Source organism: Gobio gobio (genome assembly GCF_949357685.1).
Source record: "Gobio gobio genome assembly, chromosome: 5".
Taxonomy (NCBI): Eukaryota; Metazoa; Chordata; class Actinopteri; order Cypriniformes; family Gobionidae; genus Gobio; species Gobio gobio.
The window spans coordinates 21,460,702-21,474,965 of record NC_137101.1 but is presented as its reverse complement, the minus strand read 5'-3'; the positions used below and the strand labels follow the sequence as shown (position 1 = coordinate 21,474,965).

The 14,264-nt window shown below is 42.2% G+C and overlaps 1 pseudogene across 1 annotated transcript; it reads right to left on the bottom strand.

Annotated features, from left to right (window-relative positions):
- Nucleotides 1-368: 368 nt before the first annotated feature.
- On the bottom strand, nucleotides 369-13,786 carry LOC307126254 (sialic acid-binding Ig-like lectin 14; annotated as a pseudogene). Its single transcript has 8 exons — nucleotides 13,733-13,786; nucleotides 6,807-6,891; nucleotides 5,466-5,824; nucleotides 5,032-5,352; nucleotides 2,364-2,642; nucleotides 1,977-2,064; nucleotides 551-569; nucleotides 369-467 (listed from the first exon to the last, which is right to left on the bottom strand). The product of its transcript is annotated as a sialic acid-binding Ig-like lectin 14 (transcript).
- Nucleotides 13,787-14,264: the final 478 nt, after the last annotated feature.

Genomic DNA, 14,264 nt, shown 5'->3' with positions numbered 1-14,264 from the left:
GTAAAAGACATTTAATATAAAGTGGGACCACTTTTTCTTTACAAAAAGAGTACATACTTTTACAGCATAGTAGGCAAATCAAATCTAGCCATCTAAACATGTTTTTTCCTGACAAGCTAATTGTATATGTGCATGAATGGGAAAATAAATGTTTATTTCAAACAACTTAATAGATTTCCATAAAATATGACAAAGAAATGCATATTTGTTGCCAGTGAGGCTTGGTGTCCATGCTTATGTAATGTATCAGACATAGGATCAATGAGTTTTTATATGAGTCTTCAAGTGGAAATACATGCATTATATAAATCATGAAAGAGCAGCTGACTGAAGAAAACAAAGAAGGGAATAAAATGTGTATTTGTTGTTTATTGTGTGTCACCTCTCTTAATGTTCAAAGTCTCATATTCAGAGGAGGGAGCTGAGAGCTGAAGAGAAGCATATGTGTCTGCGGCCTCATTCTGAGCCTGAAAACAAAAACACTCTCAAACATCATCATCATCATCCTCATCACTTACTATATCTAGGCCTTATAACAAAGAATACTCACCTTCTGCTTGGTGGACAATCTGGAAAGAAAGGATATTAGGTTACTAATGCACCTTTTTTTTTTCTTTGATTGGGCACCTGTGACAGTTCTGATCTCTCTTCCTAAGACTGTGAGCCATCCATGATGGTCTAGTGGTGTAATTCTATAGTTTGCGTGGGGGCGATTTCAAATTTCAAATACAATATACATTTTTATAACGAACCAAGCAAAACTGGATCTGAACTCGACTGCCAAAAGTTAAGTATTCTCTTTTCTCCAAACAAATGTTTAATATCAGTTACATGCTAGCTTTACAGGGAGCAAAATCAGAAGTCAAACATGACTGGCAAAGTGGCAAGTGAATCAACTTCACTGTAAAAAAAATATATGATCAATAAGCTATGACAACATATGTTTTACATAGTTTTAACTCATCAAAATAAGTTAAGCAATTTTCTACTTTTTTATCATTTATACTAGATACGACTAATTTTTAAGTCAGTTTAACGTAATTTAAGTTGAAATGACTTGAACATCCAAGTTGATTGTACTTAATTTCATGCTGCAACTTTTTTTTTTCAGTGTTGTGCAGTGACCCCCAAATTTTTTGAACAACTTAGTCAAACTTAAAAATGCCTAAATGTCAATTGCAATGCAGATACAAAATGACAAAGCGAGTGGCATCTGCTATCAAATAATGTAAGAGCTTTTCTCAGAGCTAACTTCTGTATTTATTATTTTGGCTTAACTGGTTTCGAGTGTTTTTTAGTGGATGTGTGAACCATCATCTCACATTAACACTTAGTGTAGTGTCAAAATACGTTTCGTGTTTATTTAGAATTCTATATCTATTTTTAATAATTTAAATGCTACATTTATTTTTGTGAAATGTTTTGCTTGTCCTATTTTTTTTATATAAATGCATCCTGTTTTGATATTTTTTGCTTAGATCTATTAATTTGTTTGAACATAAATTGTGTAAAAATTCAACTCATACATACCATGATTTGAATACATCACTTCTGTCATTAACAAGTTTGTAATTTCTAAACTACAAAAAAACTTTTACTTGAAAAAAAGAGTAAGAGTATTATTTTAAGATGTATAACCTCACATCTATGGAAGGAAACATGTTATTACTTTTTACTCGATGGTCACAACATTTTTGGAGTCATTATGTAAACCTTTAGTATATTTTTAATTATTATTATTATCAATAGTTGCTACTGTTCTTGGAATAAAGTTATATTTAAGTATTTTCCTCCACGTAACTGAATAAATCACTTTCATCTGCACCGTATGTCAGTAAAGCATCTGAGTTTATATACAGCAAAATCCATCAGCTCATTATCATATGAGTCTGGTCTGTGATCATTATCTTTTCTTCTCTCTAAGTAATGTATTATTGTTGTTCTGCTATGGTTCTTAATATGTGTAGTTCACCTACTGTACATAGATGCATGTAATGGCACAGAACATAATGACCAGCACAGCTACAGCTGCAACTCCAGTCATCACAGAGGAAAGATTCAAATCTAAAGAAGAATAAAGGAGTTTTTGGAAAAAAACACTGATCACTGATTAAATTAAACAAGGGCTAGCGAGTCATATCGTAATCTTTAAACAACAGAATAACAATGATGGCAGGAGCATGGGAATGATATCAAAAGTGAACGATTAGCATTAATGTTTAATTGTTACAGCTTTTTTAATTTACTAATCATCAGTTGACAGATCCTCAATTTCCCACAACCCTGCAGAGGATAAGTAATATGGAGAATTGATGGGATGAAATTTGGGTTTCTATGGGATGAATCACAGAACTGAAACTCACGGTCAACAGGGGGAGGCAGTTGAAGCAGTTGACTTGCATTGCCATGAGTGTTGTTGCCGACACACAGAGTGAATGTGTGTGTGAATGACTGATGAAGAGTGATGGAGCTCCTCAAGCCTGTGCTGTTCAATCGCTCTTCACTGATGAACGTGTTTGAAGAGTTAGTGACAGGACGTCCAGACAGATGCCACTCCAGTTCAGGAGAGGGATTCCCATCAACCTCACAGAAACACACAGTTACATCAGATCCATTACAGCTGGAGGAGATTTTAGGGGCATCTGAAAAAGAGAAAGAGAGAATGATGTGATTCACTGAAATTCACTGAAATTCACTGAATGTCTACAAACAAAAATTAATGAATTTGCAGTGACAATTAAACTCAAAAATAGAAAGTGTTCTCTCCCCTAGATCAGTGATGATATCAGAAAATTAATGAAAGACAGAGACAATGCCCTTAAAAAAGCCATAAAATCCAAATTACCTTGTGAGAGACTTTGTTACGGAATAAAGTGACAAGACAAATACGAAAAGCAAAGGCAGACTTTTTTATTACAATCATTCAAAACTGTCATGGAAATTCAAAAGTGATTTGGGAACAGATCAATAAACTAACAGGTAAAACTTCTTCTAGTAACAATTCAATAAAGTTAAAGAATAATGGCATGCTTTTACGGGATCCATCTGCCGTGGCACAGACATTCAATTAGTATTTTGTTGATTCTGTTGATACCATAGCCAAAAGTTTCCCTGTGGAATGTAACAACTTACCTGTCATGAGTTCAGATTTGTTAATTGAGCCTCCACTATATCCAAAATCTGTTTCTATATCCGATGTGGAAAAGGCAATTACACAGCTTAAGTCTTCAAGAGCAAAAGACGCGTATGGGATGGACACACTCATGTTAAAACAAATAGGTCAGCCAATTATGGGTCCACTAACACATATTATTAATGTGTCACTAGATCAAGGGAAATTTCCTGAGTCATGGAAACTTGCTAGTGTTATTCCTATATTTAAAGGTGGTAATGCCCTTCTTACATCTAATTACCGACCTATTAGCATTTTGCCAACGGTATCTAAAGTTTTTGAAAAACTGGTTGCTAAACAAATCACCAATCATCTTAATTGCAGTAATTTTCCATTACATTCAATGCAGTTTGGCTTTAGGGCTAATCATTCTACGGAGACAGCAACATGTTATTTTCTGGAAAAGGTTAAATCAAATATGGACAAAGGAGGGACAGTGGGAGCTATTTTTTTGGATTTTCGGAAAGCTTTTGATACAGTTAACCATTCAGTTTTACTGCACAAACTTCATGCATTCAATTTCTCGTCCAAATTCATTAGCCTCATTAATTCATACCTTTTATCTCGTTTACAAAGCGTTGACCAATATAATTCTACACCCTTACAATTATCTACTGGTGTTCCACAGGGTTCAATTATCGGTCCAATTCTTTTCAGTTTATATATTAACGATTTACCATCTTTGTGTAAGAACTGTGACACTTTGATGTATGCAGACGATACAGTTATTTTGGCCTATGAAAAATCTACAGAGGAAGTTGCCTCAAAACTAACAGAGGCCATGTCATTGATCTCAATTTGGCTTGAACAATCCTGTCTGCAATTGAACATATCTAAAACAGTTTCAATGTTCTTTTCAAAAAATAATATAATTATAAAACCTGAAATTTTTGTATCTGGAGAAAGAGTACAGGTCGTCACAGAATTCAAATATTTAGGATTATATATAGATTCAAATCTCAATTTCAAAACTCACATTAAAAAAGTTAGTAATAGGATTAAATTCAGTTTAGTAAACTTTAGATTCATTAGAGACTCCCTTTCGACAGAAGCTGCGAAATTATATTTCTTTTCCATGATTTTATCCCACATTACATATTGCCTAATAAGTTGGTCCAATACGCATTCTACAACGATAAAACCATTAGAAACCTTATATAAACAAGCATTAAAAATACTGGATAAAAAACCATACCATTACCACCACTGTAGTATTCTAAGTAAATATCAGATACTTACTTGGGATAATCTTATTAAATTCAACAACATCTGTTTAATTTATAAAATCAGACGTGGTTTAGCACCTCCTCCACTATGTGACTTTATACAGTTTAGTTCAAGTGAGGTTAGGGTAGCAAGAGGAGCAGTGAGGGAAGACTGTATTATCCCCCGGAGAAAAACTGCTTTTGGTCAGGCTGTTTTCTCCGTAAGGGCAGGTCAGCAATGGAACACAGTACCGGAAACCATCAGAGAGTCTTTGTCATTCTCTTCATTCAAAAAGAATGCAAAAAAATGGCTTGTAGAGAATCAAACCTGTCGGCACTAATTCCTTCTGTGTATTTATATATTATATAACTACTTTATATTCATTGTATTTGCTAACCATAATGTGTAGTATGCAATTTGATTTTGTGATTTTATAATTGTGATTATTTTTAAGGTTGCCATTTTTTACATATGGCTGGAGGACTGCCGATGAAAATTAGCACTTTTGAGCTAACTCGGGTACATTTACATTATTGTAATGTTGATCAATGTACATTGTCCTCTTTTAAATAAATAAAGAAATGAAATTAAATTAAATGATTTATGGGCGTCTTATAGAAGAGAAAAGAACCGATGCCACAAAAACATCCTACACTGAACATGTAATGTGATGTTGTCCTGTGCTGTTTTGTTCTTGTCCTGTAGCTGGTAGGCTATAGTGCAGGTGAAAGTGACTCTGTGGTGACGGTGAGTAGCAGTGAAGTTCAGATCAGAGATGAGCTCCTGTTGTCTGCTGCTCTCACTGAGGGGGATTCTGGGAGTGGAGCTCCATGTGAGAGTTGGTGGAGGAGAGGAGCAGAGAGACTCAGCAGAGCAGCGCAGACTCACAGAGCTCCCCTCCAACACCTCCTGTTTATCCTCCAACACCTCCTGTTTATCCTCATACAGCTTCACTGTGGGTTTGGGGGGAGACTCTGAAAGACACATAAATACAAGATTAAGTAAAGTGACAATGATGGCATGACAAGTACATTTAAAATATTCATTTAACACATTCATTTATAAATAAAAGGCTCAAATCACTCATCAATGACATTTATAGTGGAGCTGTTTCGTCTATAGGTGTATTTCAGACCAGCACTACCTTCAATCCTGAAGTAATAGTCACCATTGTGATTTGAATTACATCATAAAAGATAGTGGTGCAGTTCTTCTCATGTAGTTTTCCAGTTATATCCCCTTTAAAGTCATGTTTGGGAGAGCTGGAGTTAAACACTAGGTTTTCTACACTAATCTCATCTTTGAGCCAACATCCACTTGCACTCTCAGTGAGGTATTTGTCATATATTTCAGCAATCTCAAATCTGCACTTTATGATCACGCAGGATCCACTGAGAGCTTCAATCTTCTCTGGCAGACTGATGCGGAAATCTCTACAGCAAAAACCTACAACACACACATGATGAAAAGCATTCAGACACAAGCAGAAACAAACACAGAAACATTCACACACACACACTTTTATGTTTTTATACAAAATGCTACAAACAAAATAAATGTTTTCAACCATTACAAAACATTCGTTTGCATTACGATTATTGTTAAAAAGGGTAAACATAAGCAGAACAGCAGCAACAGTGAAATAAAATATTCAACTATTCAATTTAATCTAAATAGTAATAATATTCTTTTAAAGAAGTCTTTCTCGAGAAAATAACTGATTTTCAACATTAGATAAATGTTCTTAAGTGTCTGTAAGTAAACTATCTGAAGCACCAAAGTATGAAAATAATAGTTTAGCACTTGAATTCACGCTCTCATTCACGTCACACTTTTGTTGTTTAAAAACTAGATGTGCAGAAGAGAAAGGAAACCACACCTTGTAACAGAAAAGAGAAAAGAATGATTTTCTCTGCCTTATTCATTTCTTCATTAACAGACGCTCAGTCCTGTGAGGAAACACACACTAGTAAATCTGCACAAACACAACAAAAATAAACTCATATAAATCATAAATTTAACCTGATCATAAGCTGATCATTTTCCTAATTATACTGAACAAACAGATATTTATGAACTCACTGTAAGTGTCCAGCAGCTCAATAAACTGAACACTTCTGGAGAAACATCTAAAGGAGAATAAGAAGAGTTCAAGACTTGCCAGAGATGAGAAAAAAATAGTTTTTTTCCTAAATGCAGAAGGACAACAAGTTCTGTATTGTGGCGTCAGCCGATGATTTGAGAATGTGTGAAACTGCGCTGTATACTGAACATAAATATACTGACTGACAGAACAACTTCCTGTATCAGTATCAACATACATTCTATTCACATACAGCAACATTAGTAAATAAAAAAAGAAAGAACAACTGACTGAAGAAATCAAAGAAGGGGATAAAATGTGTATTTGTTGTTTATTGTGTGTCACCTCTATTAATGTTCAAAGTCTCATATTCAGAGGGTGGAGCTGAGAGCTGAAGAGAAGCATATGTGTCTGCGGCCTCATTCTGAGCCTGAAAACAAAAACACTCTCAAACACCATCATCATCATCATCATCATCATCATCATCATCATCATCATCATCATCATCATCATCATCATCATCATCATCATCATCATCATCATCATCATCCTATATCATGACTTACTATACCTAGGCCTTATAACAAAGAATACTCACCTTCAGCTTGGTGCACAATCTGGAAAGAAAGGATATTAGGTTACTAATGCACCTTTTTTTTCTTTGATTGGGCACTGTGACATTTCTGACTCTCTTCCTATAAGACTGTGTGTGAGCCATCCATGATGGTCAAGTTGTGTAATTCTAGTTTGCATGCATGGGTTTGCATGCATGGGGGCAAATTTCCTTCAAATTTCAAATGCAATATAAATTTTTATAACGAACCAAGCAAAACTGGATCTGAACTCCACTGCCAAAAGTTAAGTATTCTCTTTTCTCAAAACAAATGTTCATGTTTAATATCATTTAGGCTACAGCTTTACAGGGAGCAAAATCAGAAGTCAAATATGACTGGCAAGTAGGGCTGGACGATTAACCGAAAACTAATCGAAACCGAAATTCAGAACCTCTAACTGACGTAATTTTCCCATGTCGGTTATTTCGGTTTTCACGTGACTCCGCCCTGTCAGTCACATCAAGTGCAGTTTGCAGGCACACGAAAAGATGCTGGAGCAGTTATCTTTGTTTATAGATGCTCAGAATTACGATGGTAATTGCATGTTTTACACAGTTTATACACGTAAATTAATCGCCGTTCTTATATGAGCTGATCCACACACAGAGACGGCGCGCGCAAGCCCCGAAGCCAGATCTATGGAACGCCAAAAGGGTAAAAATACGCCAGTAACCAAACGCCTGGTTTATAGAAAACGCTTCAGTTACTAACGTAACCTCGGTTCCCTAAGATGAGGGAACGAGTATTGCGTTTGCTAAACGCTTATGGGGGAATTTACTTTCCTCGAGATATTGAAGCAAAATTTTTATCCAAAAATACCATGTACACGCAGTGCAGCTGCACAGCTCTCAGCAGGAAGCAGCTGCGTGCTGATTGGCTGTGCCGCTGCAACTGCAGCAACCTATGGCGAGACCACGGGGCGGGACGGACCAATCAGGTCCTTCTAAATTCCAGCAACAAGGGGCAACAGAATTTGCATAGCCAAGGGTATATAAGACCCTGTCTCGCAAGGTTAGTCAGGTTAATCGACTGAAGCGACTCCTGAGCAAGTAAGCAAGCACGGCAATCAAACGCAATACTCGTTCCCTCATCTTAGGGAACCGAGGTTACGTTAGTAACCGAAGCGTTCCCTTACGAGAGTACTCTCGTATTGCGTTTGCTAAACGCTTATGGGGGACCAATGCAAAATGCCGTGCTTGCTTAACGGGTCTAAAGCCGACGACACCAAACCCAGGCCAACCAAGGTGGGCCCGTAATATGATATCAAGAAGTCCCAAAATGAGCCAGACCTGAGTCGGGCCCTTAATGAGAATGAACACGACATACGTGTAATAATATAATGTATAGACCAGACATAGTCGGGCCAGGAATAATGAATGGCCAGATAATTCGAGCCGTATAAGGAATGTGCTTGTGACTTATGCAATATTTAACCCAGACCGGACTTTTCGAGCCTTAAGGGGTTAAATCTGTTTACACAGCAAGAAGCCCAACTTGTAAGGCCGGAACATCTAAATTATAGAATCTGATAAAAGTGGACGGGGAGGCCCAGCCTGCCGCCACACAGATATCATTCAGAGAAATGCCAGTAGACCAAGCCCATGAAGAGGCCATGCCTCTAGTAGAATGGGCTTTGATGCCTAAAGGGCAGCTGAGATCTTTAGACTCATAGGCCAGTGAGATAGCATCCACTATCCAACGTTACAAGGTCTGCTTTGTAACCGCGCACCCTCGGGTGCGGCCGCCAAAGCATACAAAGAGCTGTTCAGTTTGCCTAAGCAGCGGAACGCTCTATGTATATTCTCAGCGCTCTGACAGGACAGAGCAAATTAGCATCTTCTTCATCTATCGGTGATGAAAGTGCTGAGAGTGAAATGACCTGTGCTCTGAACGGAGTTGAAAGCACTTAGGTACATATCCATGTCTTGGTTTGAGGACAACTTTGGAGTCGTTTGGCCCAAATTCCAGACACGAGGCGCTCACAGAGAGCGCGTGCAGACTCACCCACTCACTTAACTGACACGATCACCAACAGAAAAGCGGCCTTTAGTGACAGGAGCTTTAAGCTCACCGAATGCAGAGGCTCAAATGCAGAGCTCTTCATGGCATCCAGGACCGTGGATAGGTCCCATATAGGGACTGAAGGGGGGCGAGGTGGGTGAAGCCTTCTAGCCCCTTAAGGAAGCGAACAATGAGATCGTTCTTTCCTAGTGACAGTCCGTTCACTTGAATGTGATACGCTGCTATAGCAGCCACATAAACTTTGAGTGTGGAGGGGGAACGACCCGCGTCCAGAAGCTCTTGTAAAAATGTAAGCACTTCTGACACTTCACAATCATGTGGGGTCAGACTTCGCGCTTTACACCAGTCTGAAAAGACTGACCATTTGCCTGAATAGAGCCGCCTGGTCGCGGGGGCTCTAGCTTCAGTAATAGTATTCAATACATTTTCAGAGAGGTTCTCATGTACCCGTTGATGGGCCAGACATGAAGCGCCCATAGATCGGGACGGGGATGCCAGATCTGCCGTTCCGCCTGCATGAGGAGGTCTCTCCTCAGCGGGATCGGCCACAAATCTGTATCTGACATCTGACTCAGTAGTGAGAACCAAGGTTGATTTCTCCAAAGCGGGGCTATTAAAAGCACAGCGCATTTGATCTCCCTGATCCTCTCTATGACCTGAGGTAACATTGAGATAGGGGGAAAAGCATAAAGAGGAAGGTTGGGCCATTCGTGGGCCAACGCATCCTTGTGCTTGGAGAAATATATTCGGCATTGAGCATTGTCTTGTGAGGCGAAAATATCCACTTTTGCCTCTCCAAACCTGCCCCAAATTGTCTGAATTGCATGTGGGTGAAGAGACCACTCTGCAGGGGACACTTTGCCCCTGGACAGCATGTCCGGACCCAAATTCAGAAAGCCTGGCACATGAGTCGCTCTCAGCGAGCTCAGATTGTGCTCTGCCCATATTAGGACTTCTTCTGCCATTGTGTGCAGATCGATAGATTTCAGACCGCCTTGGCGATTTATATAGGCTACCACCGACCTGCTGTCCGTTCGGACCAGGACATGGTGGTGCTTTATGTACGGAAGGAAAGCTCTTAGCGATAGCGCGACCGCTTTCATCTCTAGACAGTTTATGTAAAGGCTCCTCTCCGAGTCTGACCAGAGACCGGAGACTGGCCTGCCCTCGTGAAGGGCTCCCCAACCTAGGTTGGATGCATCTGTCGAGATAACTTTCCACTTCGTAACAGTGCCCAAACTCACGCCCGTCTGGTACCAGACGGGGTTTTTCCAAGGAGCCAGAGCCAACACAGAGCTGTGGTCTACCTTGATTTGCAATCGGCCCGAGAGCCATGCGTGAGCTGGAACGTGGCGATTCAGCCAGTGCTGTAGGGGGCGCATGTGCAACAGACCTAGTCTGAGAACTGGCGCCGCCGAGGCCATGAGACCCAGCATCCTCTGAAAGTGTTTGAGAAGAATGCGTGCACCGGACCTGAGGAAAACCGCTCGGTTCTGAACAGAGAGCGCGCGCTGTGACGTCAGTCGCACGCTCATCTGCAGTGAGTCCAATACTGTTCCCAGAAACGAAACTTTCTGTGTGGGAGACAATAAACTCTTTGCCACGTTGATTATGAGTCCCAAGCATTCTAAATGGTTGAGAAGCCAAGATCTGTGGTTTAATAACTGTATCTCTGACTGAGCTATTATGAGCCAGTCGTCGAGATAATTGAGAATTCTCATTCCCCGAAGCCTCAGCTGGGTTGGCGCCGCTTCCATGCACTTCGTAAATGTGAGGGGAGCCAGAGATAGACCAAAAGGTAGCACCTTGTATTGGTATACTTTCCCCTCGAAGGCGAATCTCAAGAATGGCCTGTGATGAGGGGCTATTTGTATGTGGAAAAAGGCATCCTCTAGATCCACAGTGAAAAACCAATCTCCCGGGCGAATGTGCGCGAGGATTTGTTTCATTCTCAACATTCTGAATGGCCGCTTCATAAGGGCTTTGTTCAGATGTCTGAGATCTAGAATGGCCTGAGACCACCACCCTTCTTTTGGCACAAGGAAGTAGCGACTGTAAAAGCCTGACTCGCACTGTGAGGGGTGCACGGTTTATTTAACCCTTTATTTAACAGTTTGATATTTCGGTTCGAAGCACGTGACTCATGTCGCTTCTCACCGCTGTCTCTACCACAGTGCGAAAGCACGGTGGTCTGCGAGCGAACTGTAGCGAGTAACCTTGTTATCGAAGCCAAGGGTTGAATTAATTTGTGGGGCGGGCCACTGAGTAACAGGGACCTGTTAGCCCGGTTGCATTATGCTAGTAGCACTGTGAGAGGCGGCGTGCACTGAATGGTGACGCACGCCTTATTTGGGTCGCCGTGGAAGTGGCGCTTACCAAGGGGATTGTGTTTGTGTACAGAAGAGCACGTTGCTCACGGGCTCGTAGACTGTGGAAATAGTGTTCCCAGCCGCCTGAGTGCAGGGGGCCGGAGAACGCAGAATAGCGGCGAACGCTTAATTGTGTCGCCGGGGAAATGGTGCATGTGTACAGGCGAGCGCGTTTGTTTGCGGGCTCGTCGATTGTGGGAATAATGTTTCCAGCCGCCTGAGTGCAGGGAGCTGGGGAACATAGGGAAGTGCTTGAGTGTAGGGGTACAACTTTGATGTTGGCACACTGCCTACAGATGAACTCGTAACACTGTGTTTGGATAGTGTTACTGTAAAGTGGACGCATTCTTGCGGATTAGTCCACGTGCACGTTAGCGGCAGGGCTAATGGATAGCGCGTGCTCTGCAGGCGCAGGTATGCCTAGCCACTAGAAAAGCTCTGATTCATTGTAAATAATGTGTGGTGGCGCGCACTGTATAATGGGCGCCACTACATTAGAGTACTCGCGCCGTACGCCAGCGAGCGAATTCACAGAGGTAAACGCATAACAGCGTTAATGTGCAACCGAGCATGTTTGACCACAGGCTAGTTATTGCAATATTATATCTCCAGTCACCTGAACTAAGGGAACTGGGAGAATATCAGGTTTATTGAGTGATTTGTGGCACTGAATTAACAGTGCTTATGCAGGAGTGCACACTATGTAGTGGACACATTACCTACAGTGTTGAACCACTCCAGCCACCTGAATAGGGGGACTGGGAGAAGTGATATTTGAGGGAAAAAAAGGCGCAAGCTTGGCAGCCATTTTACGACACCGTTATGCTCTAGACGGAGAGCGCGTGTTATGACGCGCTCTAGTCAGCGAACGCGCGCTGTGCAGAGAGCGCGCGCTGCCATATAAGGCTGTTTACCTTTGGCAGCAAGCACGCGCTGCAGCGAGAACGGCTGTGACGTAAGCGTGTTCTAGATATATCCAGCAGCCTGAGTTCGCTTGTCTACTCTAGCATTCTCTGTCCACGGCCATATCAGGGCGGCGGAGAGAGAGAGAAGGAAGAGTGAGGAGAGCTTAGGTTGAGTTCACTCGTGTGCAGAAGTGCACATCTTCTGTCCGCGGCGCTATCCGCGCGGCGGCAGTATAACATTCTCTGTCCGCGGCCATTTTCAGGGCGGCGGAAGTGAGAGGGGAAGGCGAGTGAAGAGCCCCGTATGTCCGCGGCGCCATTAGCGCGGCGGGGATATAACATTCTCTGTCCGCGGCGCTTCTCAGCGCGACGGAACGAGAGAAAAGGAGAGCTCCGTATGTCCGCGGCGGGGAATATAACATTCTCCGTCCGCGGCGCTTCTCAGCGCAACGGAACGAGAGAAAGGGAGAGCTCCGTATGTCCGCGGCGGGGAAATAACATTCTCTGTCCGTGGCGCTTCTCAGCACGACGGAACAAGAGAAAGGGAGAGCTCCGTATGTCAGCGGCGCCATTAGAGCGGCGGGGATATAACATTCTCTGTCCGCGGCGCATTTCAGCGCGACGGAGCGAGAGAAGAGGAGCGCTCCGTACATCCGCGGCTTTATTTGAAGCGGCGGAAGACCAATGTTCTCTGTTCGCGGCGTAAACACGCGGCGGACAAGAGAGAAGAGAGGTGGAGAGCTAGGAAGCTCTTAGAAGTGGCGTTGCCAGCAACGCACACATACGTTACACACATATACATAGTATAAAGGATATTTTGACGCCGGATGGCACAGCTGGAACAGCAGGCGGCTGAAGGCGGAGACCAGGTTGGAATCCGGCGTCCTCAGGGCTGCAGGGATTCCGCTGGTAGCGTTTCGACGGCGGGCTTCGATCCAGAGCTCAGCGAGGGCAACTCGCTGAAGAAGGATTAATCTGACTAACTTTGCGAGACAGGGTCTTATATACCCTTGGCTATGCAAATTCTGTTGCCCCTTGTGGCGGGAATTTAGAATGAACTGATTGGTCCGTCCTGCCCCGCGGTCTCGCCATAGGTTGCTGCAGTTGCAGCGGCACAGCCAATCAGCACGCAGCTGCTTCCTGCTGAGAGCTGTGCAGCTGCACTGCGTGTACATGGTATTTTTGGATAAAAATTTTGCTTCAATATCTCAAGGAAAGGAATTTCCCCCATAAGCGTTTAGCAAACGCAATACGAGAGTACTCGCGTAAGGGAACGCCGCTATTTGCTGCGTTTTAAAAGAAAAGACGGCGCAAAATACGGCGTTCTGTAGTACAATCGGTGTAAATGGCTGCGTTTTCACCGCAGAAACGCCGTTAATATCGGTGGTCTTGATCCGATCCAAAACGGCATTCATTTCGCTGTTTGGCGTTGATTTGTAATAATTGCAGAGAATGTCTGTGATCTTAATCCCGTGCCAATCGGCCATGTCTGTAATTTGAAAAGTAAAAATTCCCCTGCAAATTACCTACCATATTTCGCCGAACACCGAGGTCTATGGAGTCAAAATAATGCCTTAAAGTTTTGCACAAGACTAAAGTTTTGTACGGAGCCCGGCACGTCACCTATAGGAGAAAAAAAAACAATCCGTGCCGGCGGTTTTGCAATCCGTTCCCTCAGTTTGTAAACCGTGATCACGAATTCTTAAACTGTTCCCTCGGTTTAACAAATCGTGGCCTCGGTTTAACAAATCGTGGCCACGGATTAATAAACCGTACCCACAAATTTCCAATCCGTGCGCTCAGATTTTGCAAACCGTACCCTCGGTTTTTAAATCCGTTCCCACAAATTCATAATCCGTGCGCACGCTTTAACAATCCGTGCGCACGGGTTTG